Source organism: Sorex fumeus, unplaced genomic scaffold (genome assembly GCF_029834395.1).
Source record: "Sorex fumeus unplaced genomic scaffold, SorFum_2.1 ptg000136l, whole genome shotgun sequence".
Classification (NCBI taxonomy): Eukaryota; Metazoa; Chordata; class Mammalia; order Eulipotyphla; family Soricidae; genus Sorex; species Sorex fumeus.
Genome location: NW_026606193.1, coordinates 4,916,729 through 4,930,247, shown reverse-complemented (window position 1 = coordinate 4,930,247; position 13,519 = coordinate 4,916,729).

The following is a 13,519-nucleotide window of genomic DNA, read 5'->3' as shown; positions in this document are numbered from 1 at the left end:
GAGAAAGGGTGTTGCTCCCTTCTGCCCCCCACCCCAACCCCAGCAGCAAAGTGGCCGCCACCTCAGAGCTTATAGAAAACCCAGGTTTGAGCCGGTGGTGATGGGATGACTACAGTCTCATGGGAAGGGGGGCGGTACTAGCTCGTCCTTCATGCCCTACCAAGGTCATGAGTTGCCCCCAGGAGCAGCTCTTCGGCACAGCCTTAACACCAAACACACAGGAACCAATCTCATAATTATCTGGCTCTTTGCAGAAATCCCAAACCACACAACCGCAATAGCGGCCGCGCGAGATTATATGATTCTCATAACCAGCTATACAAAACAAAGTATTTCACAATGCCTTTTCAGCAATTCTGATTGTTAGGGGGAGGTGTGGGTAAATTCTAAACAATTATAGTGCATCTTTTGTCGAAATAATGAATGTAATCAATGTAGAGAAGAGTTAAATGGAAATCATCTGCCTCACAGGCATTGGGAGGGGTGGGATGAGGGGTATATTGGGGTTCTTGGTGGTGAAAAATGAGTACTGGTGGGGGGAGAGCTGTTTGATCATTGTATGACCGAGACATAAACCTGAAAGTTTAGTAACTTTTCCCACAGTGATTCAATAAATAAATAGTAGAAGAAAAAAATAAATAAAAATTATGAAAAAAGTAAGGTGGAGTTCATGCCCAATTCAATCAGCTAATCAGTGGCTGAATAAATAGCAGTACTCCTATATTAAAAAAAAGAGTACATCTATAAAAATATCTTAAGAAACTGCTATGTATGTTTCAATATATGTATAATCTAAGACTTATTTTTTTTAGTCCTATAATGATTTTGAAATAAAAAAAGGACAGAATAAAAAGTAATCACTTTAGATGTTAAGATCTAATAAATGATTGCTTTTTTCTATCAAACAAGAACATTGTTCTTGAGCAAAGGAGTAGATTATGATTTTGTTTACAGGAAGATACAGTTTGGTAGTAAGAAGTAAAGACATTTATCTGCTAAAGAACTTAAAATAAATTTATAGAAGATAAAAATAAAAATATACAGGGGTGGAGAGATTGTTCAACAGGTAAGGTGTGTTTTGCACATAACTGACCTGAGTTTGATTTTTTGCATCCCATATGGTTCCTTGAGCACTGCTATCCTGAGCACAGAATCAGTAATAATCTTTGAGTACTGATGGGTGTGGTCCCATAACCCAAGAAGCAAACAAAAAAGTGCTAGATGTTCTATAGCTACACATAATAGATTATAGGTAATAGTATATGTTTTTACCTTAGCTTCTCTCCCTTGGCTCTTATTTTTCCTTTTCTTTTCATGTATTTTTATAACTAATTTATTTTCAAAAAAGAAGCTCATTTTCTCTACAGAAGTATAATATAAATATTTTGAATGAAAGGTCTTCCCAAAACATCCAGAAAAAGATGTGAAGAGGTGTCATTTGTCATCTGGGTTATTTTAAGCTGAGGTCAATTCAAGAATCTATAGGCACAAATGAAATTTTACCACTCCCTTAACTACATAGAGAAATGAAAATTGTAGGCATATTTAAGGTTATCTACAGTAATACACATTCCATCAGAGAAACCTGTCCATATGGCAGGGGGATCATGTAATTATGTAGCATCTGGTCCTTTTGTCACATGAGTTTCCTAAAAGCCCTTGAGTCCAATTCCATTCCTTGGTTTAGGATAAAAATCTTTGTTTTTGGTCATTTTCTTTAGTTTTATATTCATGTCAATTCTTCATGCACTTGATTTCTCACTCAGCTTAGGAAAAAATCTAGGGGCATAGAGAAAATTTATTCTTTACCCTGACAATATGAAAGTGATATAAATAAGATACAGATACCTATATTTATATGATGTGCTATTTTTCATAAATATACACATGCATAATTTTTAGAGATTAGAGCGTAATAGTCAGACAGAATTATAATTACCTTGTGCATTGGCTCTGTATGTGCCCGCCAGAGACAGTAATCTTAAACTGTATTGGAGTAGTGGGGCTTGTTGATGTTTTTCTGGTGAATCTCCATGACTTTAAATAGCAATGAAAAAATATTCTTATGTTATCAAGTCAAGCATCTACTGATATTCACTATTGTTGCAGAAATTCATCAGACATGCGGAGTTCTCTGTTACATCCCAATCCTTTCCTTTACCAATATCTCAGGCTTTAGTTAGAAAAATGTCAATTTCTATTATGATAGCTATGTAAATATTAATTATTTTGGAATTATTACTATTCTGTGCCTGTAATTCTAATGTGTGAAGTATCAGGGACTACATGGGACATAACTCATGACTTTTCACTAATGTGTGATAGTCTACAAGACCTTTAGATTCGTTTTTAAAAGTTGGTGTTTGTGTGTGTGTGTGTGTTGAGGATCTTTCTTTTAATAGATTTTTTTATTCAATCACGGTGAGATAGACCCTTACAAAGCTGCTTATGCTTAGGTTCCAGTCATAGAGTGGGTGTTTTGTATTATACTTTTGCTGAGGCAATTTGCTTAAAATGTGCGCAGGAAGTCCAGTAGAGGAACAAATGAAACAAAGAAAGAAAGTCCCACACAGGACGCATTAATGAGCAGATAATCATTTTGTGTAACTACGGCTCAATTCCAAAGGAAACTTTTGGGAAGAATTCATATAAAATGTCTCCTAAGTTGATTCACTCAAAACAACGAAATTTAGTCATCAACTTCTAGAATTGTAGATGAGACATAGTCCAAGTACACTAACTCCCCAGTCCTGTGGCATGTTCTCTCAGGACACGCACTGTTCAGTGGCTGGAGAAACTCTAAGAAGAGAGCCACACACACTTGCAATATGCATTCGGTCAGGAAATTCAGGGTTAGTGGCACAAAGAGAAAAAAAGAGCGTGAAGCAGAAAAAAAAACACACACACACTTTCACAACTGGAGCATTTCTACAGACGGGACGGTGCTGCCTTGCACGTGGCCAACAAGTGTTTTATCTCCGGCATCCCATCTGGTCCCCCAACCAGCACCAGGAGAGACTCCTGAGATCAGAACCAGAAATAAGCCTTGAGCATCGCTGAGTGTGACCCTATGATTCCGACCAAGAGGGAGAAAAAAAATACCCACACGGTTACTCCTCCAACATCTTCTTTCTCTTGCCTGGTATCCATTTCCAGCATGGAGATGGTCCATTTGAAACGCATTCCAGGATTCACCCTTGTTTCCTTGAGACAGCATGCTGCCATTACAAAAACGCAGGCACTGCACTAATTGATGTAAACGAAACAGGTAAATCCCTTACAGTGGAAACTGGGCAGTCTTAGTTTGGTGTAGCAGCAATTCAGTTCACAGTGAGATTGAACTTCTGACTTGCACTATGGCTTCCTTCTGGTCATGGAGAGAAAGGGCTCTCGGTTTTACTCCGCTTCCAAAGGATCTAATACAAACGGATCAGGAGTTCAGTCTTGCAACTCTGTAATAGCCCTCTCTCTTAAAAGTACAAGGGGAGGAGCTGGGCACTGGCATGTGATATTGAAGATACAGGTACTCAGAACACACACATCATAAGAAATCTTCCATTTTTAAGATTATTGTCACCAGGCTTTTCTTTTCATATTCTTAAAATCAGACCATTGTACTCTATAATGCATATTTGACTGTATATTACATAGCAGTATTAGCACTTGGAACCTAAACTTTTTCTAATGTTTTATTCATATTCTAATTGTGGTTGTAATCTATCATCACCAATAACAAAATTCCAGCAATTTCTCTAATTACTAGTTCAGAATTACCCCTTCTGATATTTAACCTGCAATTTCCTTCCTTGGTTCAGTTCTTACAACGACTATCACAGAGACTTTACCACACTCTGCTGCACTATCTGCTGATCTCTGGGTTGTATGTACATCTGTTCTCCCCCAACACCCCCCCCCCCCCCCGCCCTCCACGGAAACTGGGAATCGCTGCCTTTATTTCTATGTATGTAAACATCATACTTAGAGGGGAGGATATCTTGCCTGTTAATGATTCAAATCCACTCTCCATCAATTCTACCCTCTCTCTCGCCCATCAATTTTCCCACTGCATTTTCACATTTTTGTCAAATGTCTCTACTATTAAAATATGCTTGTTTTTATTGACATCAAAATGTACAGCAATATTGATCACAGTCTATTAAAAATGAGAAAATGATTTTATATTTCCATGAGAATACCAAAAAGTTTACATTTATGCTTTGAAATCATCATGCATTTCTCCAACAATCTTGGCCAATGCAGTCAGCTTGTTGAAAACAGGTATTAGTCCATTTGACAGTACAAGGGACCCAAACTCATACATTTTATGAATTGGTAAGAAGGGATTGGTGTTGGAACATTGTACGCCTGAAACTTAATCATGAGCAACTTCATAATTCACATTGAGTAAATTTAAAAATTAAATTAAAATAAATAAAGCACAATAAACACAAACAACAATCTAGACCACAGTCATATAACTTGAGTATTAATTAATAACTTAGGTATTAATTCTTGCTAAAAATGAACTACCTATTGGTGCTGTTAAGTCACTTAACTTTTGAGTATCATTTCCCCTCTCAAAAGTAGAAAAAATATAGATAATGATTATTATGAAATTTATCACAAAGTTACTTGGAAAATAAGAAGAGGCACCTAATATAAACACATTGTAAATTCTTTGACATCAAAAATTTGGATACTGGAGAGGAGTAGACAAGAAAAAAGTCTTAATGTGACATAGCAATAGTAATTTTGCTTTTATCTTTTTCAGATGGCCTTTTACTCCCTGGCGGTGCAAACTCTTTGTTCTTTTTCTTTTCCTTGTATAAGAACTGAATTTTAATAAATGCCACCACTTTTGCCGAGGTACCAGGAAAATTAATTAGCTCCAAGCAAGATGTTTTGCAGGTATCCATTGAAGTATTACATAAACTACCACAGAGATACATGCTATATTCAGTCATGTATTTCAAGAAAGTAAAAGCGAGTGACATTTCACAATCTAAGCTTGTTCTGTTAAAAATGGATTCTAGATTTATAGAAAATGTCAAAGAGCATCAAGGAAAATATGTGACATTTAAACAACCAAGAACCCCAATACTTAATAGATAAATGAAATGGATGAGTAATGTGCACACTCTAACCATGTACTACATTTTTTAATCTTCTGCTTAAAAAAAACCTTTCCAACACATATCCTATTTTTTAAAAAATAATTAAAAGAGCCATCCAATATTTTCTAAAGTGTATTATTCAATTTTTCTCTCTTTTTTGCATTTACGTGTTACTTTTGTCACTCTATAGTACACCTAATGGTTTATTCCTTTGTTTCATCTATATGTATTTGTAACATTCAGTAACCAGCCAGGTAATTGAAATAATACTAGATTTCAGAAAATACTCTGCATCTCTGTTGACCAGTTAACATGCAATGATATAACTCTTCAACACACGATACGATAAAGTTACGTGGAATTGGTTGAAATATTACAAACACATAACCAGCAGAACACGTAAATGTCAATCATATTAAATATTACTACAGATAAATGATACAAAACAACTAAAAAAAGTGTTGAGTTGCATAAGAAATTCCTAGAAAAGAAAATCACCAGCAAATAAACAAAATATTAGCGGTTTTACTAGAAGGAAAAATATTTGAGCAACAATAGTAAAAAACATATCATACCCATCAATGATCCAAGTTCTAAAACAATGTAATAATAAAACTATTTTGCCAGAGCTTCAAAAAAAAGACATCTTCCTGTTACTTGTTATACCATACTCGTGAGTAATAAAAATATGTGGGCCACCACCATGATTGTCCTCCAGTCTGCCCTGGTTAGAAGCTCTCATTCCCCCTTGCCCTTCCTGCATCCTGCCTCCCAATCTTAATGGACGTTCTCTTGCATAATATGTTTTATTAACTGAGGTCCGATTACTACAGGGGGAATGAGCAAGCAGCAGGTGTCCCTTTGACCAAGAGTGAGAACAGACCTTCCAGTTAGACTAGAGGGTAATATTTTTAAAGAAATGAAATTCTTGTAGCTGGAAATATAATTTCCAACATGACTTGAGATATAAATTCTCAACATATATATCAAATACCTTTTATAGTAGTGAATTGCTATGCACTAGAAAAGTATTTTAAAAACCATAAAAAGCACTTTAAATAGACCAAATGATTTAAGGCTGCAGATATTGATATAAAGTTGTAAAATTATAGTGACATGAAACAGTAATATAAATTAATTTATTGAATAGAATGTGGTGTGTAGATGCATATCTAAGTTAATAAAAAATATATCCAATTTACCAAGGATGGGGAAATTTATGGATCTTATGACTAGTAAAGTAATAGGTAATATATTTTAAGTGTTGCCATATATTTAGGGACATAGCGTATGTTGTGCCTACTTTGAAATTCATTAGTATTTCCTCACTGTCCATAGGACAGAGTTGAAGCTTTTATGAAACTATGAGAAAGTTTTCTAGAATCTGACTCTCAGTGACCCCTCTCTTCACTCTTTATCAGATTTTGTTTGACTTCGCCTGACTGTTCAGCAGTGTATAAATATCTGTGATTCCCATGGAGGGTTAGATACACCCCACCCTGACATGTGCCCCACTTTTACCCTGCCTTCTTTTTAGAATTTAATGACAAAGCTATTCATGATTGGATTTCAGACATACAGTGCTTCGACACGATCCCTCCCTCACTGTCCACATACCTCCACCAATGCTCTCCTCCTTCCCCATTTGCATCCCATCCATCAGTCTGTCTTTAGGAGGGACATTTTTAAAAATACATATGTATGATTCTGTGTCGTCTCTTCCCTGGCAGCTTCACTCCTGGACCCTCCAGGCAATGCTTTTGCTTCTCTCATCTTCTAGTTGGTGCACTGACTTCCAAGCTTCAGTTCTTGCCCTTCCTTGTGAAAAAAGTTTGAAAAAGTTTGAAAAAGTTCCTCAATAGACCCCCTTACTGAATTTCCTTTTGTCCTTAAAAGTGCCTTTGAAAAATAACTTTTGTGTAGTTCAGTGTTGAAATTTTTCCTGTAGGTCTACCATTATGAAAACCAATAACGTTTTAGTCAAGCAAGAATTAGCACTCAAAATCTGTCACTTAAGAGAGAGAGAGAACAAAAGGGAATGCCCTGCCACAGAGGCAGGGTGTGATGGGGGGGTGAGGGTGGGAGGGATATTATCCATGGTGGTGGAAAATGGGCACTGGTGGAGGGATGGGTATTTGATCATTGTATAATCAAAACCCAAGCACAAAAAATTATAAATCTACAACTGTACCTCATGGTGTTTCACTAATAAAAATTTAAAAAAATAAAATAAAAAAATATAAAACTAAAAAAATTTTGTCACTTAAAAATGGTGTGGCCTAGAATCTTTTATTCAGTGTGTCATATTTCTTTGTGAAATGGAGAAAGAAATGACAAAAAAAGTAAGATATCTATAATAGCATACGATTTGGTGGGGTTTTAGAAAAATGAAGACATTTCAAATATACGAGTAAAAAAATCAAGAAATAACATTGTTATGGCTACTACCATACTGGAGCAATAGCACAGTGGGTAGGATGTTTGCCTTGCATGCGGCCAACCCGGGTTTGATTCCTCTGTTCCTCTCGGAGAGCCCAGCAAGCTACCGAGAGTATCCCACCTGCCCAGCAGAGCCTGGTAAGTTCCCCATGGCATATTTGGTATGCCAAAAGCAGTAACAACAAGTCTCACAATGGTGAAGTTACTGGTGCCCACTCGAGCAAATTGATGAACAATGGGAGGACAGTGCTACATTGCTACCATATTATTAATTATTATTATTTTCTCCTTTCAAAATGTGTAAGATCTTTTGGACAAAACAATTATTTTTTTATCACTAAGACTAATGTATTAACTAAGTTTAAAGTTTAATGAATAACTGTAGGGCAGCTATAAATGACCAAAATGTTTAATTACAATTTGTCCCATATGGCTTAAAAAAGACAACAATCACTTTCTCTTGGTTTGTTTTTTATTGAATCACCATGAGAAACTCCGTTACGAAGTTGTTCATGATTGGTTTTTAATCAGTGTTCCAGCACCCGTCTCTTCAACAGTGTATTTTCCCCACCAGCAATGTCCCCACTCTCCTCCACTCCCACCTGCCTCTGTGGCAGGCATTTTTCTTTACTCTCTTTCTCGCTCTTTCCTTTTGGGCATTATAGCTTGCAGTACAGGTGCTTCGAGGTTATCATGTTTGTCCCTTCACCTATTTCCAGCACTCAGTTCTTGTCCAAAGCGATCATTTCCAGCTATCGCAGTCATAGTGAACTTCTCTATCTTAACTGCTCTGCCCCTGCAACCACTTGTAACAAGCTTCCAAATGTAGGTCAGTCTTTTCTACTGTCTTTAGGTCTTAGTCACATTCTATCTTTAAATATCCCACCAATGAGTGAAATCATTCTACGTCTGTTCTTCTCACTCTGACTCATTTCACTCAGCATGCTACTCTCTCTGTCCATTCATTTATAAGGGAACCATGGCTTAATTTTTCCTGTAGACTGCATAGTACTCCATTGTGTAGATGTACCATGTTTCTTTATCCAGTCATCTGTTCTCAGGCACAGGAGTTGGTTCCAGACTCTGAGTATTGTGAATAGTGGTGCAATGAACTATTGCTTCCAGATTCTGGTTCTTGTGAATAGAGCTGCATGAGCACAAAAATGTCGATGGTGTTTCTGCTGTGTGTTTTTGGGCCTCTGGAGAAATATACTCCCAAAAATGATATTGCTGCAGCACATGGAAGCTCAATTTCTAGTATTTTTGAGGAATGCCCAATTGTTTCAGAAGGGCTGGGCCAATCTGCACTCCACCAACAATGAATGGGGGTCCCTTTCTCCCTGTATCTCCGCAAACACTGGTTTTTCTTGTTCTTTTTAATGTGTGCCAGTCTCTGTGGTATGAGATTATATCACATTTTCATTTTAATTTGCATCTTACTGGTTATTCGTTGTTACTGTATTAGTGATGTAGAGTGTTTTTTATGTGTCTTTTGGACATTTGTATTCTTTTCTTTGAAAAATTTCTTTCTTCTTCCCATTAGGAAAGCACATGTTGTGCCAGGGATCAAACCCAGGTTGCCACTTTCAAGGCCTGTGTGTTGTACCTGGTATACGTGTCACTTTATGCATCTCTGGCCCCTACCTCTACAATTTTAATTTTTGGTATCTTGTCACAAAATCTCCTCATATGAATATAGAAAGCTATTTAAGCTTGAATGACCTTAAACACAGCATCTGAATACAATTTCTTTAAAGAGCGATTGAAATAGAATGAGCCATCACTAGTACTGTGTGCCTCTGAATTGATTTCACTGATATTTTTCCCTCCTCTCTCTTCTTCTGTTCATCTCTCTTCTGACACTTAACTAAGACATTTGACATATTTCAAAGTATTCTCAGACTGTAATACTGCCCTCCAAGTTAGCCAATTTATTGATAAGTTTGATTTGATTTTGGTTAACATTTTCCCAGTCTGTACTGCACTGTATTTTCACTGGATAAACTGGAGAAGTCACTGAAGGCAGATAGATATCCCACCTTAAACATATTGACATTGCCATTTGTCATGTGCCCTTGGGAGTTTAGTCAGCATTGAATCCACAGAGCCTGTAAGCCCAGGTAGAACTCAGAGAATTAAATTTGGAAATCTATAAGGCAGAATAGTTCTTGAAGTAGAAACATTTCCAGGAAAAAAAAAACACAATCATTTCCTTCCCAGCCTCTTTCCCTCCCTTCCAACCTTTACATACATGCCACCTTTATCTTTATCATCTGTTTTAATTAAAAAGGCAACATTATCGCTCACATATGTGCTAAATACATAACTTTTAAAACCTAGCTCTTAGCATCAGAAAGTTCTTGCCAATGTGGTGAGGAAACTCAGATATGCCTGAGCCCAGTACTCAGAGGAACATTGTAGTAGTAGTTATCTTCAGAGAACTAAGGAACAGTATAGAGGAAACTACTAGTTTCCCCAGAATTCTCTCATCAAATCTAATGCAGATTCCCATAACGAAAGGGATCACTTATCACTTAACTTCCCGTTAGTCATCGATTTGCTCGAGCGGGCACCAGTAATGTCTCCATTTGTCCCTGTCCCGTGCTAGTGTAGCCCAATGGCATCTGTTCGCTCTGGGAACATGAAGAGCCTCAAACCGATCATTCATGATCTTGATGAAGAGGTCTGACCATCTGGTAGGTGGGCGGCCACGTGGTCTTTTGACATCCCGTGAAATCCAGTCGGTAACAGCTCTAGTCCAGCAGTCGTCTTTAAATCTCATTATGCGACCAGCCCATCTTATTTTTGACACCTTGACAAAGGAGACAGCGTCCCTGATTCTTGATTGTCGATGGATGTCGGAACTCCGGATTCTTTCTCTCATTTGAGTGAAACGTGATATTCCAAGCATAGCTCTTTCTATTCTTCTTTGGGAGACCTGAATAGCGTTCTCATCCTGTTTGCGTAGGGCCCAGGTCTCTGAGGCAGGAAGAACAGTGGAATCAAAGAGATGTGCCCGGAGCCGGAGGTTCTTCGTCCTCTTAGCTATTTCTTCGATGTTCTTGAAGGCGTTCCAAGCCACTCTCTTCCTCCTGCGCAGCTCGGGTGCCAGGTCATTTGTCATGTTGACTTCTCGACCTAGGTACACATAGCTGTTGCATTCAAAAATGGTCGTTCTGTTGAGAGCGAATGGGGCATCAGGAACGAGGCTCTTTCTCATAAACATTGTCTTTGTAAGATTCAGCTGTAGTCCTACCTTTCCACACTCACGGTCAAAGTCGGCTAGCATTTGTGCCGCTTGGCTGATGTTTGGTGTTATTAAAACAATGTCATCAGCAAAGCGGAGGTGGTGTAGTTGCCGACCATCTATCTTCACCCCCATTCCTTCCCATTCCAGTCGTCGCATGATGTTTTTGAGGGTGGCACTGAAGAGTTTCGGTGAAATGGTATCACCCTGCCGAACCCCTCTCTTGACGAGGAACAAAAGGGAAATTTTACAAATATATTAGTTTCGTTCAGGGTCAGGTGAATGAGAAATAGCTAAGAGGACGAAGAACCTCCGGCTCCGGGCACATCTCTTTGATTCCACTGTTCTTCCTGCATTAACATATGCCTCAGAGACCTGGGCCCTACGCAAACAAGATGAGAACGCTATTCAGGTCTCCCAAAGAAGAATAGAAAGAGCTATGCTTGGAATATCACGTTTCACTCAAATGAGAGAAAGAATCCGGAGTTCTGACATCCTTCGACGATCAAGAATCAGGGACGCTGTCTCATTTGCCAAGGTGTCGAAAATCAGATGGGCTGGTCACGTAATGAGATTTAAAGACGACCACTGGACTAGAGCTGTTACCGACTGATTCCACGGGATGTCAAAAGATCGCCTGGCCGCCCACCTTCCAGATGGTCAGACTTCTTCGTCAAGATCATGAACGATCGGTTTGAGGCCCTTCATGTTCCCGGAGCGAACAGATGCCATTGGGCTACACTAGCATGCGACAGGGACAAATGGAGACGTTACTGGCGCCCGCTCGAGCAAATCGACGACTAACGGGAAGTTAAGTGATTAAGTGATTAGTTTCGTTGGTTTCTATCAGTTTAAGTCAATAAGCCACAAACTCTCCCTGGAAGGTTAGATGATGGAGCATGTTTCATTTTCTTCAGAGCCAGTAACTTTTACAGGCTATATGGCGGGTTCTCCCACAGTCCTTTCTTCATTCAGCTTTCAGTTCTGTCTGTTCCTATGGACATGGCAGGTAGAATGCGACTGACCATTCTCATCTGACCTTGTCTAAATGCTTTGATTATTGTGCCTAGAAGGACATATCACACCAAAAGCCTTAGTAAAAATAAATCAGCACAGTTCACCAAAACCTTTCTGGAACCACTTCCCCATGGGGCCAGAAGGACAGTACAGGGTTTAGGGGCTTGTCCTGCTGACTTTGGCTCAGATTCCCAGCAACACAATATGGATTCCAAACATTGTTAGGAGTCACATCTGAGCACAGAGTCAGAACTAGCCCCTGAGAAGATAAGGAAAAGAGAGTAGGAGGTGAGCGAGAGTCACAGAGAGCAAAGGAAAGAGGGAGAGAAGGAAGGAGGAAGGAAGAAAAGAAGTAATTAAGGGAGGGATGGAGGGCAGAATGAGGAAGGATGGAAGATAAATTCTAACTAATTAAATATTCTTATTTTCCTTTTCCTTCCCATCAAAAATATTTAGTTTATAGATAGATACAGCTCAGGTTCACTTAAAAAGAAGACTATGTGTAATAGCACTATCAAATTATATTCACTTAAAAGCTGTAAAATGACATATCCATTCTTATCCTTTGGAAACAGAAATTTTTACAAAAAATCTTTGTGAAGGGGAATTTTGCATTTATCACTAGAGCTAATATCTTTCAGGGATCACACGTTAGACAAGACTAAATCTTGTCACCTCTGAATTGGGCAACCTGAGTAGTTCCAATTCAAAGGATTGAGTGGGCCCGTGTCTCCTATTTTGTGGCTGTCAACATGGCCCCACTTGTTGATATGGCTAACCTGTCCTGTCTGCTCTCAGATAATGATGCCCTGGAAAATAGACCTTCCAGCAACCAACTTTGTGTCAAATTGGCATATGAAATCATATATGTGGGAGAGGAGAGGAGACACTGGGGCACCACCCAGAGAAGGGTGGACCCCACAGAAAAGGAGAAGCTACAGAAGTACCACAAGATTATGAAGAGACTTTCAACAGTGCAAGGGAGGGAATTACAAGAAGATCAGAACAGCACCAGGCTTTCCTGGGACAACACCCAGATAAACTTTTATGTATGCAAAGCCCCAGAAAGAAAACACTGGAAGAATTGCTTGAAAGCTGCTCTGCAAAGCCACCTAGGGCTTGCCCTTCACACCCATGTTCTCCCTGTACACAAATCTCACTTGCTGGTCTCTGCCTTCGCAGCCCCTGTTCTCTCTTAAACACATTTCCCTTCTTCCTCTTTCCCTCCTCTCACAACATTCTGATCAAGTTTCAATTAAAAAGAGATTGAAAGAAAACAACTACCTTGCTTCATTAAATAAATAAATGACATATGGAGCGTCAGCTATATGGCAGCTTTCTTGGACTTGCAAAGATGCAGGGAAAAGATTGTAGAACATATGGGAGAGCTATACCATGATAACTTTGACTTACTTAAGAGATAGAGGAGAACCTTAAAAGTGGAAAAATACCCATGCTCATGGATTGGAAGAATCATTATTATTAAAATGACTCTGCTACCTAAGCTATTTTTTAGATTAAATACAATCCTCACATAAATCCGGACATCCTTCTTTCAGAATCTAGAAAAATCAATAAAAAATTTTGTATGGAATCAAAAAAATTTTGAATAGTCAGAACCATGCTGAAATATAAGAAGTAGGGAGCTATTTCATTACCAAATTTGGAACTTCATTACAAAGCTATAGTAATCAAAGCAGCA